At 44.6% G+C, this 22,553-nt stretch overlaps 1 protein-coding gene across 1 annotated transcript in view; it reads left to right on the top strand.

The window, feature by feature from the left end:
* The window catches only part of LOC147106230 (protein phosphatase 1 regulatory subunit 3A-like), a 132,280-nt gene extending 110,184 nt beyond the window's left edge, over positions 1–22,096 (top strand). Inside the window, exon 6 of the mRNA XM_086009157.1 lies at positions 21,887–22,096. The gene's annotated coding sequence lies outside the window, so the exon portion shown is untranslated. The remainder of the gene's footprint in view (positions 1–21,886) is intronic.
* The last annotated feature ends 457 nt before the right edge of the window (positions 22,097–22,553 follow it).

Genomic DNA, 22,553 nt, shown 5'->3' with positions numbered 1-22,553 from the left:
CTATCTGGGTTACACTCAAGATAGACGGAGTCCAAGTGGAAATGGATTTGGACACAGGATCAGCTCTAACAGTCATAAATCAAAGAGACTACAAGCGGCTATTTTCACACATAACCTGGAAAGCTACAGAGATTGTCTTGAAGACGTATACGGGGCAAAAAGTCTACCCCAAAGGAAAAATAAGGGTGAAAGTGATATATAAAGGCCACGAAATACCTAAAATGGATATATATGTATTGCCAGATGGAGGACCACCACTGCTAGGACGTGAATGGACCTGGAAGATACAATTAGATTGGCATTCCATACAGGCACTGAAGGTTGAGGCCAAAAAGGATGACGACGTCACACCTGGCCGACTGTCAAAAATGCTAACTGACGCAAAAGAAGTGTTCCAGGAGGGACTAGGAACACTAAAAGGAATAACAGCAACAATTAAAATAGAGGAAAATGCAAGCCCAAAGTTTCTGAAGCCCAGACCAGTGCCTTATGCGATCAGACCAGCTGTTGAAGCAGAGCTGGAAGGGTTGGAACGTTGAGGAGTACTGTCCAAAGTGGACTGGAGTGAGTGGGCTACACCCATCATTCCTGTAATGAAGAGGTCGTTGAGTAATACGCCTGGGGAACCAAAGAAGGTAGACATCTGTGGGGATTTTAAGGTGACAGTGAACCCAGTCCTTCCACGAATTGAGGATATTTTCGCCTCGCTATCTGGTGGTAAACGCTTCACCAAAATTGATCTAGCCCCGGCGTACTTGCAAATGGAGGTAGAAGAAGCTTCGAAACATTACCTGATGATCAACACTCATGAAGGTCTCTATCAATACAACCGGCTGGTGTTTGGAGTAGCCTAGGCTCCGGCTATCTGGCAAAGGGCAATGGATCAGGTCCTGCAAGGGATTCCAGGGACCCAGTGTTATTTGGACGACATTTTGGTCACGGGTGAAAATGACGGTGATCACCTCGCTAACTTGGAGAAGGTGCTCACCAGATTAAAGGAGTATGGGCTACGAGCTAATCGCCACAAGTGCGAGTTTTTCCAGAAACAGATCTCGTATTGAGGCCACGTCATCGATGAAGAGGGGTTACATAAGTCCCCTGACAAGATTGAGGCGGTAGTCAAGGCTCCAGCACCGGAAAATGTGTCACAACTGAGGTCGTTCCTCGCGCTGGTAAACTATTACCACAAGTTCTTACCAAATTTGTCTACGGTATTACACCCGCTGAACACCCTACTGCAAACAGGGGTACCATGGAAGTGGGATGACGAGCGTAGACGAGCTTTCCAGAAGTGTAAAGAATTGATCACATCAAAAGAGGTGTTGGCCCATTTCAACCCAGCACTACCAATTCGTTTGGCATGTGATGCATCACCCTACGGCATTGGAGCGGTGCTGTCGCACAAATTCCCAGACGGGTTGGAGAGGCCAGTAGCCTTTGCGTCTCGGTCACTAACCTCAGCCGAGCGCAACTACGCCCAGATTGACAGGGAGGCCCTCAGCCTAGTATGGGGAGTAAAAAAATTCAACCACTATCTGCATGGGCAGAAGTTCACCTTGCTGACTGACCACCAACCACTTGTCTCCATCTTTAATCCTAAGAAGGGCGTGCCAGTAATGACTGCACAGCGGTTACAAAGATGGTCCCTGTTCCCAGGGGCGAATCAATATGAAATAGAATATAAAGGGATGAAACAGCATGGGAACGCTGATGGGCTATCGCGCCTGCCACTGCCTACTGTGGAGGAAGCACCAGCAGTGAATCCTATCGAGATATTTTATTTGTCGATAATTGAACGATTGCCAGTAACAAACATGGAAATAGAGAAGGAGACCCGCAATGATCCGACGCTGTCACGGGTATATGAATTGACGGTGAGGGGATGGCCAACACATGGCGACTCACTGTTGCCAGCATTCTCATCCAGAAGAGAACAGCTGTCAGTATGCCAGGGGACAGTGATGTGTGGATCCAGAGTCGTGATTCCACCCAAGTTAAGGGAGAGAGTGCTAAATGAGCTACATGAAGGTCATCTGGGGGGAGTGAAAATGAAAAGCCTTGCTAGGGCTTATGTGTGGTGGCCGGGAATCGATCAACAAATCGAAGACCTAACTAAGAGCTGCTTAGGATGCCAGAAGGTCCAAAATGCACCACCACATGCCCCTCTACACCCATGGGAGTGGCCCTCCTCTCCATGGTAACAGGTGCACATTGATTTCGCTGGTCCATTCATGGACTCAATGTTCTTAATAGCAGTGGATGCTCATTCAAAGTGGCCTGAGGTGATAAAGATGTCTTCAACCACTACAGAGAAAACGATTGCAGTCCTATGGACCATATTTGCCAGAAACGGTTTGCCAGAGCAGATCTGCTCTGATAATGGACCACAGTTTGTGTCCGACGAGTTCCAAAAATTCATGAAAAGGAATGGGGTAAGGCATTACACATCCGCCCCGTATCATCCAGCCACCAATGGATTGGCTGAGAGGTTCGTACAAACCTTTAAGAAGGCGATAAAGGCCATGTGTGACGAGGAAATTCCACTACAGCATAAGATGGACAATTTCTTATTAGCCTACCGAAACGCAACACATGCAGTTGCCAACCAGACCCCGGCCATGATGTTCTTTAACCGAAGGTTGAGATCTCGTCTGGACTTGCTCAGACCAAATGTGCGAAGAAATGTTGAGGACAAACAATTCCAGCACATCAATGAGAAGCCGACAAGGAGCTTCAATGTAGGGCAACCAGTCTTGGCCCGTGACTATCGAAAAGAGAAGTGGCAACCCGGAACGATATGTACAAGGCAGGGGCCATTAATGTACACAGTGGATGTCGGGGAGAACATTGTGAGACGCCACGTCGATCAGATCTTAGCGTCACAGGAACGCGTCAACCCCATGTCTCAAGTACCTGGGGATGAACCCGACATAACGGTAGCATCTACGTCAGACCCAGTAGCAGTGGAACCCGATGAACTACCCAATGAAAAGGGGTCAGAATCGCCTCTGCACCAAGAACAAGAACCTCTGGAAAGGCGCTATCCCGAAAGGGTCAGGAAGCCGCCCCAAAGACTGAATCTATAAATGGACTTTTGTTATTTAATGTGCATGTAAAAATGTAATTGTTATTTGAATATGAAGGGGGTATTATTAATCTAAAAGGGGAGGAATTGTAGTGTATGTGCCTTTAAGTCAGAACTACTTTTTACAGCTCCTGTATACTGTAGTACCGGCAGTGACCACACTGGTATATAAGCTGTGCGCATGCCTCTGTACCCCAGTCTAGAGATTACCCTCCTCCAGTAAAGACCTGTTATTTGTTAATGTACAGAATCCATGTGATTATTTATCGACTGAACCACGGATCTAACAACCATAAAAATAAAACACTGTTAAAGGTGTATTTTTAGCAAGCACAATCTTTTCACTTTTTAGTTTTCAAAATGGATGATCCAATGTCATCCACCATTCCAAAACGTGTGCTCGTTATCACCCATGGTAATCCCCAGACGTGGACACACATGGCCAGATGACCAGAAGCTCCTTCTCTCTCAAAAAAAGAGAATATCAAGTTACTTGACAAGAGCAGATGGAGCTGAGTTCTTTTCTAATGTTATTGTACAATGAATCATGGTGACAAATTCTGCTGCTTTGCACTGTTTTTACCCTTGGCTGTGAGCTATGTTCTATTATAATAAGAAGTTGAGAAGTGGCCTGAGATCTTGTAAGCTCATTATTCAGAAAGCCTAAACCAGTGCTTTATTACAAGGTGCCCCATTAGCACTCAAAGAGCCTCACATCCTTCCACTAGGAAACTCGGAAATTACAGCTACCTTCCTCCACTAGGAAATATCGGTGCACAATGATTATCTGACTGGGAGAGAGAAGTACATACACTGATTTTATGGGCTATCAGAGATTAAAAAGATATCTGCCACCCCACTTTCCAGATTACTTTCAATCAGCAGTAACAACGTTGACCACATCCAGGACCACTCAATATACTGAGAGCTGGTAGAAGGTAGATTCATCAGATCCATCATCCATGCAAGTGTTTTACTTTTCAGAAAATAACATAGCAGATCACCATGAAACAACTGAGAGTATGGGGGCGATTTTCCCATTGGAGGCGGGCTGGAGGCGGGTTTTGGTTTGGGTGGGTTCCAAACCCGCCTCCACTGAGATTAGGATTTTCCCCTAATTGGCCAGTTGATTTCAGAGGTACGGGTTCCCCTGGGCCAATTAGTGTATTGGGACTGAAACTCGCATCTGCTGATGTGACTTATCCAGCTTCATTTAAGGGCTGCTTGCTGCCTTGGTCCATTCCACTGGTTTTTGGTCGATGCTGCACCACCTCCAAGCTGTTATCTCCTTGAAGAATAGCCAGCTCCAAGGCAAGGGCCTCCCCGAGGTTCTCGGATGAGGTGCTGGGTATGCTGGTTGAGGGAGCGAGAGCTAGCAGGGAGGTGCTCTTCTCCTCATCTGGGAGGAAGAGGCCTCCCAAAGAAACCAAGGCTGTGTGGGTCCAGCTGACAAGGGATATAACCTCCAGATCTGTGTGCAGATTGGGTGATTGTTTCTGTTTATTGATGAAATGCCATCTCTGTGTGAATGTATCAAAATTAGGTGATGGCAAACTATTGGCGTGATGGTATCTGTTATTTCGGCTTAGGCAGCTCCACATTGCGGGCTCCACGATACTTGCATGGTCAGGTTTGTGGTCAGAGTGAAAGGAGGCCAGAGAGTCATGTCCATTGTCTATCATGTGTTAAGAAGGAACCAAGCACATGTGCCACAATGGGCAACCTATGCAAATCTGGCCAGGATGAGTGCATTCCACGCGCTGGTGCCTTCTGCCCTGTGCAACATCAGGTGGGTGAGCAGGAGGTTGGCGCTCCTGCTGCTGTTGCTGCTGAGCTGCCTGGTTCTGCTGCCGCCATGGCTGCTCCTCATCCGAAGGAAATAAATGGTTCCCATGCTGCTGGCAGATACCTCCATTGGGGAAGCGCTCAGTCCAAGCAGGGAGAGGGTCTTCCAAGGAGGTCCCACGGTTGAGAGATAGAGGCTGCAGCACCTCCAACTTCGGTAGGCCTGCTAAAAGTGCTGAAAGACCTGTGGAACAAAAGTTCTGCCACCTGCAACTGCTCCCTGATGAAAGCTCTGTTTTAATGGTGGAGCTGCAGCTGTGAAGAGGCCGCCCATTTGTCAACCCACCAGGATTAGCTAGCGTGGTTTAGGAGGGTCGTGCAACACGCTGAAAATGTGGTAAAATAAAGAAGGCCTGTCAAAATAGGATTATAGAGGCCCTTAACTACTATTTAAGGGTCTTAACTACCTCTCCCGACTGATGGAGGCGGGACCGAATCACACCCATCAAACCCGCCTCCGTCAAAATTGCGCGGAGACGGGTTCTGAACCTTCCTCAGTTTTTACCATTTTGCCAACTGTACTGCCTCCAAACCCGCCTCCTCAGGGCTGGAAAAATCGCCCCCTATGGCTTATCTGGTAAAAAATGTTTTAAATAGTTTTTAAGGCAGTTCTTGGCAGGAAAGTACTTCACATTAAAAGAAATGCCCATATCCAAGAACAATACTCCACTTAAAGAATTGGTAAACACTCTGTAAGACAAGAGTAAGGGGGCGCAAGATGTGATATCTATTTTGCATGGATTTCTGCTTTGTAAAGCTGAGCATTCAATGAAGTAATATACAGTCACAAGACAGTTATCAGCAGGAGTAGCTGTGACCTTCTCACTTGCCTGCTATGAGGCAACTTCCATCTGTGAATGTCGATCAAGTGCCAAGTAAGTTCCATTCAGGTCAAGTATAATTCAGACAGTGGTGATAAACAAAATACTTAAATCAGACACGTTTCTTAAAGGGCGTTTACAGTTGACAGTACAGTTTTCTGTTGATTTCCATTGACGCAGTGCTATTGGTACTACATACCACATTTATGTAGAACCACTCAAACATACATGCATGCAAACGTGTATGTATAATGGCCCATATTTTCCGATCAGAGGCTTCCTGCGTGCGGAGGCCTCCAATCTGGAAAAAATCTATGCCCTTAGCTGAGGGCTCCAGAGGTCCGGCCATTTCCACTCCTGGGCCTCTCCACGACAAAATGCGCAGGGCCCAGGTATCCCAGGGGCGCATGCGGTTCACAAGCATCCCTGGGATCACGTGGGCCATGGGGAGCCAATGGGAGAAGGGAATCTCCCTTCATACTTTTGACAGCTTAGACATGATTTGAAGGACTTCTGCAGGAATATTAGAAATTAGAGTAAATGCCATTATTCTGAAGATTATTGCTTCATTTCTCTATTAGACACTCTATTAGATTATTCCAAAGCACTACTGATTAATAAATGTTCCTTGGTTCCATTGGATGTTTCACTTCCTTCAATAGCTATTGGTCAATTTTAACCCCCAGTGGGTTTCGGATGGATACGGGTGTGTGTGGGGGTAGTGGGGTGGGGGGAAGGGCATCTCTCTCGCTCTCTCCCATCCCAGACACCCGGCTATTTTTCTGGCAGCCGGTCCCATTACCGGTCACCCCTAAACGGGAGCCAGGTCTCTGCGATAGCGGGTGTGTGTGTGAGGGGGCGTGGGGTGGGGGAGGGGGGGTGATGTCACCGAGCTGGAGGCCTTGCTGTAGCGCCAGCAGGTGACATCATGAGCTGCTGTGGCTGGCTATTTGAAGGGCAAAGTTCTCCCAGGATGCGAGCGGCAGTGCTAGATATTACCACATTTGGTCTTCCTGAAGAAACTCCGCACCCCCACCCACCCCACCCTGCAAAGTGCTACCAGCTGCTGAACTAACTCCTTTTGCTGCCAACTCCAAAAGACAGCATATCAGGACTGAGTTTTGGAACTTAGCTTTCTGATCTGCTTTCAATGGATGAATCCAAACACTTTGAGTTTTGATAATCCAAATTTGAACTTCAGAGATCTACACCCATTTGAAACTGAGACCAGAACTTGGATTTGAATCTTCCAATCTACATCCAAATCTGAATCTACTCCTCATCAGCCAGAAGCCTTGATAGTTGAGGAGGGCAATGCATGTGATTGTTCTCTTTGTTAGTGCAGCAGGTTTATATGATGACACCATAAAGTAACACACACTGGGGTCATAAGTACATAAGAAATAGGAGCAGGAGTAAGCCAATCGGCCCCTCGAGCCTGCTCTGCCATTCAATAAGATCATGGCTGATCTGATCCTAACCGCCAATCTACTATCACAGAACCATCTCCTGAATCTAACAGAATTAGACACACGAAATAGGAGCAGGATCAGGCTACATGGCCCCTGGGCCCGCTTCGCTACCCACAGGGCCATGACCGATCCGAACCTAGACTCATGCCCAAATTCCTGCCCGCTCCCCGTAACCCTTAATTCCCTTTACTTCTAGGAAACTGTCTATTTCTGTTTTAAATTTATGTAATGATGTAGCTTCTGCAGCTTTTTGGGGCAGCATATTCCATGGACCTACCACCCTCTGAGTGAAGTAGTTCCTCCTCATCTCAGTTTTGAAAGAGCAGCCCCTTATTCTAAGACTATGCCCCCTAGTTCTAGTTTCACTCATCATCGGGAACATCCTCCCCACATCCACCCGATCCAACCCCTTCACAATCTTATATGTTTCAATAAGATCGCCTCTCATTCTTCTGAACTCCAATGAGTAGAGTCCCAATCTACTCAACCTCTCCTCATATGTCCATCCCCTCATCCCCGGGATTAACCGAGTGAACCTTCTTTGTACTGACTCGAGAGCAAGTATGTCTTTTCTTAAGTATGGACACCAAAACTGGATGCAGTATTCCAGGTACGGTCTCACCAATACCTTGTCCAACTGAAGCAATACCTCCCTATTTTTATATTCTATCCCCCTAGCAATGAAAGCCAACATTCCATTGGCCTTCTTAATCACTTGCTGCACCTGCATACTAACCTTTTGAGTTTCGTGCACCAGGACCCCCAGATCCCTTTGTACTTCAGTACTTTCCAGTTTCTTGCCATTAAGATAATAACTTGCTCTACGATTTTTCCTGCCAAAGTGCATAACCTCACACTTTCCAGTATTGTATTCCATCTGCCAAATCTCTGCCCACTTACTTAGCCTGTCTATGTCCCCTTGCAGGTTTTTTATGTCCTCCTCACTCACTACTTTCCCTCCCATCTTAGTATCATCTGCAAACTTTGATATGTTACACTCGGTCCCCTCCTGCAAATCGTTAATATAGATTGTAAAGAGTTGGGGACCCAGCACTGACCCCTGCGGAACACCACTAGTTACTGATTGCCAGTCTGAGAATGAACCATTTATCCCAACTCTCTGCCTTCTGTTAGATAGCCAATCCTCTATCCATGCCAGAATATTACCCCCAATCCCGTGATTTTTTATCTTAAGCAATAATCTTGTGTGGCACCTTGTCAAATGCCTTTTGGAAGTCTAAATACACTATGTCCACTGGTTCCCCTTTATCCACCCTACATGTTACTTCCTCAAAGAGCTCCAGCAAATTTGTCAAACATGACTTCCCCTTCATAAAACCATGCTGACTTTGTCCTATTAAATGATGATTATCCAAATGTCCTGTTACTGTCTCCTTAATAATGGACTCCAAAATTTTACCTACCACAGATGTTAGGCTAACCGGTCTATAGTTTCCAGCCTTCTGTCTACTGCCCTTTTTAAATAAGGGTGTTACATTAGCAGTTTTCCAGTCTGCCGGGACCTTTGCTGAGTCCAGGGAGTTTTGGAAAATTATTACTAATGCATCCACAATCCCTACCGCCACTTCCCTCAAGACCCTAGGATGCAAGCCATCAGGTCCAGGTGATTTATCCGCCTTGAGTCCCATTATTTTACCGAGTACCACTTCCTTAGTGATTTTGATCGTGTTTAGCTCCTCCCCCCCATAGCCCCCTGTTTGTCCAGTGTTGGGATATTCTTAGTGTCCTCTACTGTAAAGACTGATACAAAATATTCATTCAGTGTTTTTGCCATCTCCATATTTCCCACCATTAATTTCCCGGTCTCATCCTCTAAGGGACCAACATTTACTTTAGCCACTCTTTTTCTTTTTATATAACTATAAAAACTCTTACTATCTGTTTTTATATTTTTTGCTAATTTACTTTCATAATCTATCTTCCCTTTCTTAATCAATCTTTTTGTTATTTTTTGCTGTCTTTTAAAGTTTTCCCAATCCTCTATCCTCCCACTAGATTTGGCTACCTTATATGCCCTTGTTTTTAGTCGAATACTATCCTTAATTTCTTTACTTAGCCACGGATGGCTGTCTTTTCTTTTACACCCTTTTCTTCTCAGTGGAATATATATTTTTTGGAAGTTGTAAAATAACTCCTTAAATGTACACCACTAATCATGTATCGTCTTACCCTTTAATCTATTTTCCCAATCCACTCTACTCAATTCCGCTCTCATACCTTCATAGTCTCCTTTATTCAAGCTTAGTATGCTTGTTTGAGATCCAACCTTCTCACCCTCTAATTGAATATGGAATTCAACCATGTTATGGTCACTCATTCCAAGGGGATCCTTTACTAGGACATTTTTAATTAATCCAGTCTCGTTACACAGGACCAGATCTAAGGTTGCTTGCCCCCTGGTCGGTTCAGTTACATACTGCTCAAGAAACCCATCCCTAATACACTCAATGAACTCATCCTCAAGGCAGCCCTGTCCAATTTGATTTGCCCAATTAATATGATGGTTAAAATCCCCCATAATTATAGATGTTCCCTTATTACAAGCCTCAACTATTTCCTGATTGATACTCCGTCCAACAGAGTTGCAACTGTTCGGAGGCCTATAGACTACGCCCACTAGTGTTTTTTTCCCTATATTATTCCTTATCTCCACCCAAACTGTTTCATTATCCTGATCTTTTGACCCAATATCATTTCTCTGTATTACAGTGATTCCTTCCTTTATTAACATAGCCACCCACCTCCCCTTCCTTCCTGCCTGCCTGTCCTTCCTGATCGTTAAATAACCTGGTATGTTTAATTCCCAGGCATTGTCACCCTGCTGCCATGTTTCTGTAATGGCCACAAGATCATACCCATATGTAGTTATTTGTGCCATTAACTCGTCTATTTTGTTATGAATGCTACGTGCATTCAGATAGAGAACTTTCAAATATGTTTTGTGACACTTAGTTCCTGCTTTTGCCCTTTTTATTACTTTACCTTTTACTCCATACGTTCTGCCCCTTCCTGACACGCTCTGGTTTTTAATTTCCCCACTGCTACCTAAGTTTATGACCTTCTCTGTTGTCATTTTTATTATTTGCTCTCTAGGAACCTCCCCCCCACTAGTTAGTTTAAAGCCCTCTCTACAGCCCTAGTTATATGATCCACCAGGACTCTAGTCCCAGCACTGGCCAAGTGAAGCCCGTCCCAATGGAATAGCTTCCTCCTGCCCCAGTACTGGTGCCAGTGTCCTAGGAAGCAAAACCCATTTCTCCCACACCAGTCTTTGAGCCACACATTTAACTCTCTAATTTTATTTGTCCTAGCCAAATTCGCTCGTGGCTCAGGTAATAATCCAAAGATTATTACCCTTGAGGTTCTGTTTTTTAATTTGACCCCTAGCTGCTCATACTCCTTTAACAGAACCGGCTTCCTAGTCCTATCTACGTCATTTGTACCAACATGGACCACGACAACTGGATCCACCCCCTCCCACTGCAAGTTTCTTTCCAGCCCAGATGAGATGTCCTTAACCCTGGCACCGGGTAGGCAACACAGCCTTCGGGACTCTCGCTCTTGGCTGCAGAGAACTCTATCTATCCCCCTAATAATACTATCCCCTACCACTACAACATTTCTATTTACTCCCCCCTCTTGAATGGCCCCCCGTTCCACAGTGCTGTGGCCAGGTTGCTCATCCTCCCTGCAGCCCCTGCTCCTGTCCCCATAGGGAGTAAGAACCTTGAACATGTTGGACAAGAGCAAGGGCTGCGGCTCCTCCAGCTCTACCTCCTGGATCCCCGTACCTGCCTCACTCATAGTCACACCGTCCTGTCCCTGACCATGGGCTACATCTGAATTAATTAACTTCATAGGTGTGACCACCTCCTGATACACAGAGTCCAGGTACTTCTCCCCCTCCCTGATGTGTCGCAGTGTCTGAAGCTCAGACTCCAGCTCATCAACACGGAGCTGGCGTTCCTGTAAATTCATTAGCGCCCAAAACTGGCACAATCCATACTGAGGAGTTCCTGCTGAAAGAGTATCAGGAGTTAGGATCTAAATTAAAAAGCAGGACCTCAAGGGTAATAATCTCTGGACTGTTGCCCAAGCCACATGCAAATTGGCATAGAAGCAGACAGCTCAGGAGAATTAATACATGGCTAAAGGGCTGGTGTGGGAAAGAGGGGTTCCTTTTAATGGGACACTGGCACCAGTTCTGGGGCACGAAGGAGCTGTACCGATGGGATGGGCTCCACCTAAACCAGGATGGGACCAGTGTTCTAGCAGAAAGGGTAAATAGGGAAGTGGCAAAGGCTTTAAACTAATAAGATGAGGGGAGGGATCTACAAGAAACGTAACCAGCCTAAATAGAAACAAAACAGGAAAAGAGAGCATAGAAAAGAATAAAGTAAGGGAGGACATTCATGGCAAGGGAATAAATAGAATTATAGAACAGAAGTCTAGAGAGATGGTTAAACATAAAGTGAGAGGAAATCCTATTAAAAATGAGTTAAACTGTCTGTACAGCAATGCACACAGTATCCGTAATAAAACAGGGGAACTGGAGGCAATCATACGTTGCAAGGAACCAGACATAGTAGGGATTACTGAGACATGGCAATAGAAAAATCAGGACTGGGAATTAAACATTGCAGGGTATAACATATTTAGAAAAGATAGGAGGGAAAAAGGGGAGGTGGAGTAGCTGTACTTATTAGGGATAACATAATGGCAGCAGAAAAAAGTGACGCAGATGTTAGCAAGACAAAAATAAAATCCATATGGATAGAGATAAAAAAAATAATAAAGGATCAATCACACTAATAGGCATAGTCTACAGACGATCTAATAGTGGAAGGGAAGTGGAGAAAGAAATATGCAGACAAGTATTAAGAAAATGAGTAAAAAACATAGAATAATAACCATGGGGGATTTCAACTACCCCAATATTAATTCGACAGAAGAGGTAGGTAAAGGCGATAAGGGAATGGAGTTCCTACAATGTTACAATTTCTAACCCAATATGTAAAAAGCCCAACAAGGAAGGATTCGCTATTGAATCTAGTAATGGGGAATGAACCAGAGCAGATAAGAGAAGTAAAGGTAGGGGAGAATATAGGCAATAGTGACCATAATATAATGCGCTTTAAGATAATGGCCCAGAAATTCGGGTCGGGGGCTTCCCGCGGGTGCAAGCCCCCAACCTGCACTTACCTTGCGCGCCGGCCATTGAGCTGTGGGCCCCCGTGGAATTCCGATCCTGGGCCTGCTCCAGCTGCCGGCGTGCAGTGCTTGCGTATCTCAGGGGCGCAGTTAGTTCGATGCATCCCCTAGGATCACGTGGGCCATGGGGAGCCAATCGGAGCAGGGAAATGCCCATTCATAAGTTTGACAGGAAGAGCTGTCAAAACTTAGAAATACTACGGGCCCCAAAACATCGCTAAATCTTCAAATAAATTTTTTAAAAACATCACATTTTTTAAATAAACTATAAATTACATGAAATAACTATTTTAAACAATAATTTACATTTTTGAAAAAAATAATTTTATTTTCTAACAGGGCTAAAAATAAACTTACCTTTCTTTAAAGTATTTAAAAATAATAAACCTGTGGAAAAAATGTTTTAATTTTAATTAATTCACCACTTACCTTGTAAAAAGCAGGCCTTATGCCTGCTTTTTACATGTCTAACTTCTGCAGACTTACCCTCTCGGGAAAACCTGTAAAAAAAAAACGTAAGTTCGATGCGCACGCGCAGCCTCTCCCGTGCACGCGTTCGACCTCTGAACCCCTTCTTTCAGGGGAACGGAAGTGCTGGTTTCCTGCGCATGCGCAGTGCATGCAGGAAACCGGCACTTCCATTGGGCTTACGGGTGAGTACCCCGTGCGTACTCACCCGTGGAGACCCGAAGTTCTGGGCCATTAAATAATTGAGAAGGACATAAGTATGATGAAAACCAGGTTAATAGATTGGAGAAAAGCTGATTTTGAGGAGCTGAGAATAGAACTTGGGGAAGAAAAATGGGCAACAATATTGGTAAACAATGATGGGAAACATTTAAAACAGTGTTCAACAGAGTGCAGGAAAAATATATTAACTAAAAGGAAAGACCAAACTAAATGCTAATGAGACTCCATGGATGAATAAAGCCATGAGGGAACAATTGAGGGTAAGGAAAGAGGCACACATTAAATACAAAGACAGCAGGGGAGTGCATGATAAGAGAGAATACGAAAAGATTAGGAGAGAAGTCAGAAAAACAATTAGGGAGGCAAAGAGGAACTATGAAATTAAATTATCAAGGAACATAAAACAAAATAGTAAAATATTTTATAAGCACATCAATAAAAAAAGGAAGGTTGGGATGGGAATAGGACCATTAAGGAATAGTCAGGATAATACCACAGGTAACAATAGAGAGATGGCAGAAATATTAAATAATTTGCTTCAGTATTTACCAGGGAGATAGAACAGGTGGACATGACATTGGATGATGAGATTAGTAATGAGATAAGTGCATTTAAAATTAAAAAAGGGATATATTAAATAAATTAATCAAACTCAAAGAGGATAAAACCCCTGGTCCAGATGGATTGCATCCATGCATTTTAAAAGAATGTAGGGAAGAGACAGCAGAGGCATTACTATGCATATTTAATAATTCATTAGAAAAAGGTATAGTGCCAGAGGACTGGCAGATAGCTAACATAATACCGATATTTAAGAAGGGGTATAGAACATGTCCCGGGAATTATAGACCAGTCAGCTTAACATCGGTGGTAGGAAAATAGAAGAACATCTAGAAACCAAAAATATAATAATGAATAGTCAACATGGATTTCAAAAGGGAAAGTCTTGCTTGACCAACCTTATTGAATTTTTTGAAGACGTAACAGAAAGAGTATACAATGGTAACGCAGTAGATGTAATTTATCTGGATTTTCAAAAGGCCTTCGATAATGTACCATATAATAGGCTGATGAACAAGGTCAGAGAATGCAGAGTCAGAGGACAAGTAGCAGAATGGATTGCTGGCTAGCTTCAGGACAGAAAGCAGAGAGTTAAGAGTAAGTGGCAGAAGGTGGATAGTGGTGTTCCACAAGGATCAGTGCTGGGACCACTGCTGTTCACAATTTACATTAATGATTTAGACTTAAGAATCAAAAACACAATTTCTAAATTTGCAGATGACACCAAATTGTGGGGGGATAGTCAGTACTGAGGTGGATTGCAACAAGTTATAGGAGGACATTAATAAACTTGCAGAATGGGCATATAATTGGCAAATGAAGTTCAACACATAAATGTGAGGTATTACATTTTGGTAGGAAGAATAGGGAGGTCACTTATCACTTGGAGGGTGCGAGTCTAGGTGGGGTAGAGGAACAAAGGGATCTAGGAGTACATATGCACAAATTACTAAAAGTTGCGACACAGGTTAGCAAGGCCATAAAAAAAGCAAACCAAGCACTAGGGTTTATTTCTAGAGGGATAGAATTGAAAAGTAGGGAAGTTATGCTAAACCTGTATCGAACCTTAGTTAGACCACACTTCGAGTACTGCATACAGTTCTGGTCACCATATTGTAAAAAGGATATAGAGGCACTGGAGAGGGTGCAGAAAAGATTTACAAGGTTGATACCAGAAATGCGAGGGTATACATATCAGGAAATGATGAACAGGCTGGATCTCTTTTCTCTTGAAAAATGAAGACTGAGGAGTGACCTAATAGAGGTCTTTAAAATTATGAAAAAATTTGATAGAGTGGATAGAGAGAGAATGTTTCCACTTGTGGGGAAGGGCATAACTCGAGGCCATCAATATAAGATAGTCACCAAGAAATCCAACAGAGAATTCAGAAGAAACTTCTTTTCCCAAAGAGTGGTGAGAATGTGGAACTCGCTACCACAGGGAGTGGTTGAAACGAATAGTACAGATGCATTTAAGAGGAGGCTAGACAAGCATATGAGGGAATAAAAACAGAAAATGCTGGCAATACTCAGCAGATCAGGCAGAGAGAGAAACAGAGTTAACGTTTCAGGTTGATGACCCTTCATCAGAACTGGAAAAAGTTGGTGATGGAACAGGTTTTTAAGCAAGTGTAGGGGCAGGGAAAGGGGGGATGGGAGGAAGGAACAAAAGGGAAGGTCTGTGATAGGATGGAAGGCAGGAGAGATTAAGAGACAACAGGGATGATGGTGCAAGGCAAAAGGAGATGGTAATGGGACAAGTTAAGAAACAAAAGATGACTATAGATGAAGTGTAAATGGCAATGGCAGAATCATCAACAGCTGCCATGTGAGAGAGAAAACAAAATTGGGGCCGAGGTTATGGTCTGAAATTGTTTAACTCAATGTTAAGTCCAGCATATGAGGGAAAAGGGAATGGAGGGTTATGCTGATAGATTTAGATGAGGAAAGACAGGAGGATACTTGTGTAGAGCATAACGCCGGCATGGACTGGTTGGGCCGAATGGCCTGTTTCTGTGCTGTATATCCTATGTAATCCTATGCAATCCTATGTACTGCACACAGCCAAGGCATGTCAGAATATAGAGGCCCGAGGGCTGTCCTTAATTGGTCATCGGGTCTGATCATCTTAATTACCCATCCAATCACACGCCCCAACATAGCTTAGCAGTCGATGCCTGATCAATTTCACTTGGCTCAGATATCGGCTGAGACGCACAGGTGAGTCCTGGGGTGAGGAAGGTGCACAATCGGAATGAGGCGAACTCCCTCTCCCGGCTCCAAAGTAAGGTAAGTTTAAAAACTCTTACTTACAGGCTTCTTCTGCGGCCTGCAGGCGAGCGCTGAAGGCTGTCAAATTTACCAGTGGCCCGGGTATCCGTCCTAATCGGGCACGGGCATTCTCACTTTTGAATTTGTTATTGAAGTGCTTCTTTACGCTTGTAAAATGGGCACAACAATGTTGAAATTAGGCTCTAGTGTGTGTGTGTGTGTGTGTGTGTGTGTCAGCTACACATAATTAATGAGAAAAAGCTACATGCAAGGCAACATGGAGTTAGAGATTGGACAAAGATTGACAGATCTATATACTTACAAATGTACAGCTAGACAGAGTGGCTGCTACAGACAATTGGATGCAGAGATACACCCACATGACTTATGAACAATTCATCACCTCCACGTACCAATTAAGGGATCAGTTAGTAACAGTGACTTACTGATCGACCAATTTGTGAAAACCTACTTGTAATTAGAAACTTTATTAAGTTATTAATCATTTACATGCACTGGGCAAATGTGTAGACTATAGCCTTTAATCCTTTCCATTGTGTACCCACTTTTATTTCTTTAACAGTCTTGTTTAATTAAATATTTAACAACACTAAGTAACACATCCAAATAATTCTTATAACTTGCATGGTTTCTGTATACACAGCTGAAGCTACAGTAGATAAAGAGATGCTCACTTAAAAGTTATTTCTTTATACTAATTCCTGTTTTCCTTAGCAATATTTGCTTGATTTGCATGCCTTGCCACTTCATAATATCAGAAGTACAAGAACATTGTTTAAATTTCATCCCGGTACCATAAAGGATTGACTTTACGTAGTCAGGTCGCAAGTTTATCTTTACTTCCCTAATACTTCCCCAGCTCAGAGAGCATACTCATGATAGATAATACACCCCAAATTTATAATTTGTAACAGTTTCTGCATTGTGTCCACTGAATAGACTCTGACCACGATAAGGTTCCCCTTGTCCTCACCTTCCACCCCACCAGAGAAACATAGAAGATAGGAGCAGGAGTAGGCCATTCGGCCCCTCGAGCCTGCTCCGCCATTCAATGAGATCATGGCTGATCATCCAATTTCAGTACCCTGTCCCTGTCTTCTCCCCATATTCCTTGATCCCTTTAGCCTTAAGAAATATATCTAACTCCTTCTTGAATATATTTAATGAATTGGCCTCCACTGCCTTCTGTGGTAGAGAATTCCACAGGTTCACCACTCTCTGGGTGAAGAAATTCCTCCTCATCTCTGTCCTAAATGACTTACCCCTTATCCTTAGACTGTGACCCCAAGTTTTGGACTCCCCGGCTATCGGGAACATCCTTCCTGCATCTAGTCTGTCTAGTCCTGTTAGAATTTTATAAGTTTCAATGAGATCCCTTCTCATTCTTCTAAACTCCAGCGAGTATAAGTCCAATCGACCCAATCTCTCCTCATACACCATTCCTGCCATCCCAGGTATCATTCCCAGCTTCCACATTCAATGGATCATTCTCCGCCATTTCTGCCACCTCTAGCGTGATCCCACTACCAAACACATCTTCTGCTCCCTCCGCGACACCCTGCTCCACTCCTCAATCACCCCCAACACCCCCTCCCCTTCCCCCGGCACCTTCCCGTGCAAGCGCAGGAGATGCAGCACCTGCCCTTTTATCCCCTCCCTTCCCACCACCCAGAGCCCCAAACACTCCTTCCAGGTGAAACAGCGATTTACTTGTACTTCTTGCAATTTAGTATACTGTATTCGCTGCTCACGATGCGATCTCCTCTACATTGGGAAGACCAAACACAGATTGGGTGACTGCTTTGCAGAACACCTCCGTTCAGTCCGCAAGCATGACCCTGAGCTTCCGGTCGCCTTTCCTTTTAATTCTCCACCCCACTCCCTCTCTGACCTCTCTGTCCTCGGCCTCTTACACTGTTCCAATGAAGCTCAATGTAAGCTCAAGGAACAGCACCTCATCTTTCAATGAGGCACTTTACAGCCTTCCGGACTCAACATTGAGTTCAACAATTTCAGATCATAACCTCTGCTCCCATTTTTTTCAGGTGGCAGCTGTTGCTGATGATTCTGCTATTCCCAGTTACACCTCCCCTAGATCCATCTTTTGTTTCTTTACTTGTCCCATTAGCATCTCCTTTTGCCTTACACCATCATCCCTTTTGTCATTTAATCTCTCCTATCACAGACCTTCCCTATTGTTCTTTCCTCCCCTCCCCCCTTTCCCTGCCAGCATTTCCTGTTTTTATTTCAGATTTCCAGCACCCGCAGTATTTTGCTTTTGGAATAGACGCTGAGCTTGTGTTTCATGCTAGAACTTATTCCAAAAATATTCTGGCCTGGAATTCCCTCCGCATTTGAGTCCAGATACACCCATGTCTTAAAAGATTATGGGGGATAAATTGGGTGGCTTTGTGCCTCCCATTAGCGCCCCAGGGGGCGTTAACGGGGCAGAAAGCCTCTAGCGCCCGGATGCGGCGCAGTAGCCGGTAGCGCCCCGCAGCGCTGTGCCTCCGCCGATTATGTCATCACCGTGCACAGCGCCCCGCTTGTATCCCGGCCGCAAACTTCAGTTACACCCTCTGACATATCGCCGGACGATATGTCTGACAGGGTCAGGGTGGCGTTTCTGCAGCCGCGGCAGCGGTATTTAAAGTGGCAGGTGTCGGGCGACCTATTTTTTTGGCCACCTGCCAGCACCTGCCCCCTTCCCCTCTTTTATTCAGGGTTCCGGCCGCGATCGCTCAGCCTGGCACACTTCTTGAGTGCCAGGCTGCTTTCCTGGCACCCCGCTCCCTGGTGGTCCAGCAAATCTCAGGTGCGCACAGCGCTAGGCCCTCCCTTTTAATCTGGGGAGGGAGGCCTGCAATACCGCGGCGCTACGTGCCGACGCGTGTGGCGCTGTTGCACGTAGCACCGCGATATTCACTGGTAGCGCACCAGGAAGGTGGGAAAGCGCTTCCAGTAGCATCCCACCTCCTGCTTGGGGTGCTGCCACTTAATTTACAGCGCGGGGACGCTAACTTTTCTGGGGCACTAAAAGTAGTGTTAACCCCTCGCTTCTGTGAGGAGGATCTACCCCTAACTTGGGGATCAGGGTTCGCTGCTTTAGGAGACTAAACACGCCGGTCAGTCTATCACTTTCTCAGTAATACACAAAGTCAGAAACTGTAAAATAAGTAACGTTTTATTAAGGTACCTGGACTTCACTGAGAAACCTTTTGTGTCTACACACAAGTATGCCTCCCAAAGATTGAGCCCCGAGACTCATGGGGCTACAATATTTATACATTTTCATAAATTGCAAGTCATGTGAAAACAGAAAACTAGGCGATCACGCGCTCCACGAGTCACTTTTTTTTGTTGTTTTTTTTTACAGAGTTTTGCTTAAGTTTCACATTTAACTTTCAACAAATAGTGACCATGAGACTGCTACAGTTATCTTATGTCTCCTTGAGGGTGGTTAAGGAGTAGAACATGCTGCTCCTTCTGTTCCTTCTTATCTACTTCTACTGCATTCCCATAGTCCTGCATCAGTTTTTTTATATTTAAACTTTTAACCCATGTCAACTAGTCCATCATGCCTTGCAAGGCATTTGTAAGGCAATATGTGATTTGCTTAGCTTATCAGTAGCACCCCGGCGAAGTTAGGGCCCCAAAGGGGGCGCCATCGAATTTTTCACCCCTGTGAATTTTGGGCATAAGTGGGTTACCTGCATTACTATAATACGCCCACAACTCCTCAGTCTTTTACGTCCATCCATCAAACCCTCTGTCCGAACGAATCTCCGCCAACAAAACTGGCCATGCCCCGACTCTCAAATGTGAGTATCCACCAATTGCGCTTGTCCATTGGGGTCTCTCAACATTGCGGAAAGATTTTAAGACACAGCTGCAAATAATATCTTTTTTCTAGTCTTTTAATTAAAATCTTTTTTTTTAATTGATCGTTACTGAGACCTGCCCTGTACTTTTTGCTTTTATAATGCCTTTTATGGCATAAGCATAATCACAATAACAATTGAAAAGGTTTCCCGATTGCACGTTTTTAAACATGCTGTGCCTGATATGTATGAAAGATGGTTAAATGAGCTGAAATTTAAATTTGAAGACTCAAAGAAGAAATATACTGGTGTTCGGCCTTATTTGGGTCCCGGTTATTTACATTGATTTACACCCATTTTAAGTTCGGGCATATTATAATGTGATTGCAAGGGTACCTGGGTATAACTTGACATCAGCAAAATGATGACAACATTGGGTGCACTGGTCTAACTTTCGGGTTGCTGACAAAAAGGAAACATCAGGCCTTCATTTTTTTGAATATAAATATTGTACCATTTGTAGAAAAGTAATTGAGTAAGATGAATGCAAAATGAGAGGCCAATGGGTTGCTGGTATGCTGCCCACTTGTGTACATTTTTAGGCCGTTTATTGGCCACCATTAGTTGGCCTGAGAAGGTGGTCACTTTCATTCTCCTTGAACTTCTGCAATCCATGGGCTGATAATGTTCCCACAATAGTGTTAGATGGGGAATTCCAGAACTTCGGGCCAGTGACGATAAAGCAATATTTTTGCCCAAGTTGGGATGGTGTGTGACTTCACAGAAATCACAGAAACCCCACAGTGCAGATAGAGGCCATTTCGGCCCATCGAGCCTGCACCGACACATATCCCACCCGATCCCCGTAACCCCTACACCAACACATATCCCACCCTATCCCCACGTATTTAATCCCCCTAACACTAAGGGTCAATTTATCATAGCCAATCAACCTAACCCACACATCTTTGGACTATGGGAGGAAACCGGAGCACCCGGAGAAAACCCACGCAAACACGGGGAGAATGTGCAAACTCCACACAGACAGTCACCCGAGGCCGGATTCGAACCCGGGTCCCTGGCGCTGTGAGGCAATAGTGCTAACCACTATGCCACCGTGCAGGTGATGGTGTGACCATATGACATTGCTGCACTTGCCTTTATCAGTAGTGAAAGTTGCAGTACACTTCACACCTAATCTCAGCTGCCTTTTGTCTCCACGGGCCTATTACCATCTCGTCTGGCTTCGAATACCTTTTATTGTCTCTTTTGTTTGATCGCAGCCTTGCCTTCGATCTATTTTCTTTTCTTTCCAGTTTTGAAGAAGGGTTTCGACCCGAAACGTCAACTCAAATTTCTCTCCACGGATGTTGCCTGATCTGCTGAGTTTTTCCAGCATTTTCTGTTGTTATTTCGGATTTCCAGCATCTGCAGTATTTTGCTATCGTCACATTAACTTGTTGAGTTGCTGCAGTGTATCCTGTAGATAGTACATACTGTAACCACAGTGCAATGGTGGTGGAGGGGATGGATATTAAGGCTGATTTTCCTGGGCAGGTGATTTTGGAGCAATGTGAGCACAGCGCACCAGAAGTATGCTGCACCCCAGAAAGAATTGGAGTGCCTGGATTTCCTGGAGGTACTCATTTGAATGGAGATGGTGGTCTTCATGCATTTATGGAGCTGCATATTTGGAGCAGGTCACCTAGGTGACCGGAAGTTTAGGCAAGACATGACCAAGGCTGATTAAGGGGTCATGGAGAAAGAGGAAACTAGAGCAAGGAAGTACAGCAGAGCAATTATTATTCAGTGGCCACAAGTCATTCACCATCCTGACTTGGACATATATTGCCATTACTTCATCATCACTGGGCCAATATCCTGGAATTCCCTACCTAACACTAGCATGGGAGCATCACCAGCACACGGACTGCAGCAACAGTCAGCGTGCTTTACCAGTGTCGCCCAGATCCCGAGACCAATCTAAAAAATGAGCATGATGCTACTATCCATAGTTCTGTCCATTTATAATTAGATCCGTGGTTTGTGGTTCCGTTTTTAATATAGGAGATTACAGGATTTTCACCAGTGTTTTGAGGATTGGATCCCAGACTGCCAACTGATCCATCCTGCCAGACAGCACAGATCAAGAATAGAAAGTGGTACCTTCCTGATGTGCGAAGCTTGGTGCTGGATCATATTGTGCACTTACCATCTGTCCTATAGGGAAGAGTATTCTCTCTATTTTAGCATGTTGATTTACATGTACAAAATAAAGTTAAACAAAGTTTAACCATCTACTGTCAAGACTAAATTCATTTTCAATGCGTTACATTACTCAGATTCTTGACTAAGTGGCCCAAAGATATATGCCTGGAATCTTGGAGTTGCTCCCACTCTGCCGCTGTCGCTGTAACTTCACTGGACATTTGAACTGTATGAGCCAAATCCCTCTGCGCTCTAAGGGTCTCCTGCAGATGCTCATGATGCAGCCACTCGCTGCAGCTGTGAAAATCCTTCATACATTGCTGAGGAGAGGTCGGGAGGTGAACTTCTGCACATTCGCCAACAACTCTTCCCAGGTGTTCAGCACTACTCGAAAGGATACCATGAAAACTTTTTGATCATTGATTAACTGTATTCTGAAGGCCAGTAGGGTATCAATGCCTTGAACGTGCAGTTGAGGAATGCCTCAGGCTGGAAGCCTGGCTAGCTATTTGCTTTTCTTCTGCTG

Source organism: Somniosus microcephalus, chromosome 16, assembly GCF_052327205.1.
Source record: "Somniosus microcephalus isolate GS21.2 chromosome 16, FLI_Smic_1.0, whole genome shotgun sequence".
Taxonomy (NCBI): Eukaryota; Metazoa; Chordata; class Chondrichthyes; order Squaliformes; family Somniosidae; genus Somniosus; species Somniosus microcephalus.
This window is presented reverse-complemented; position numbering and strand designations above follow the sequence as displayed.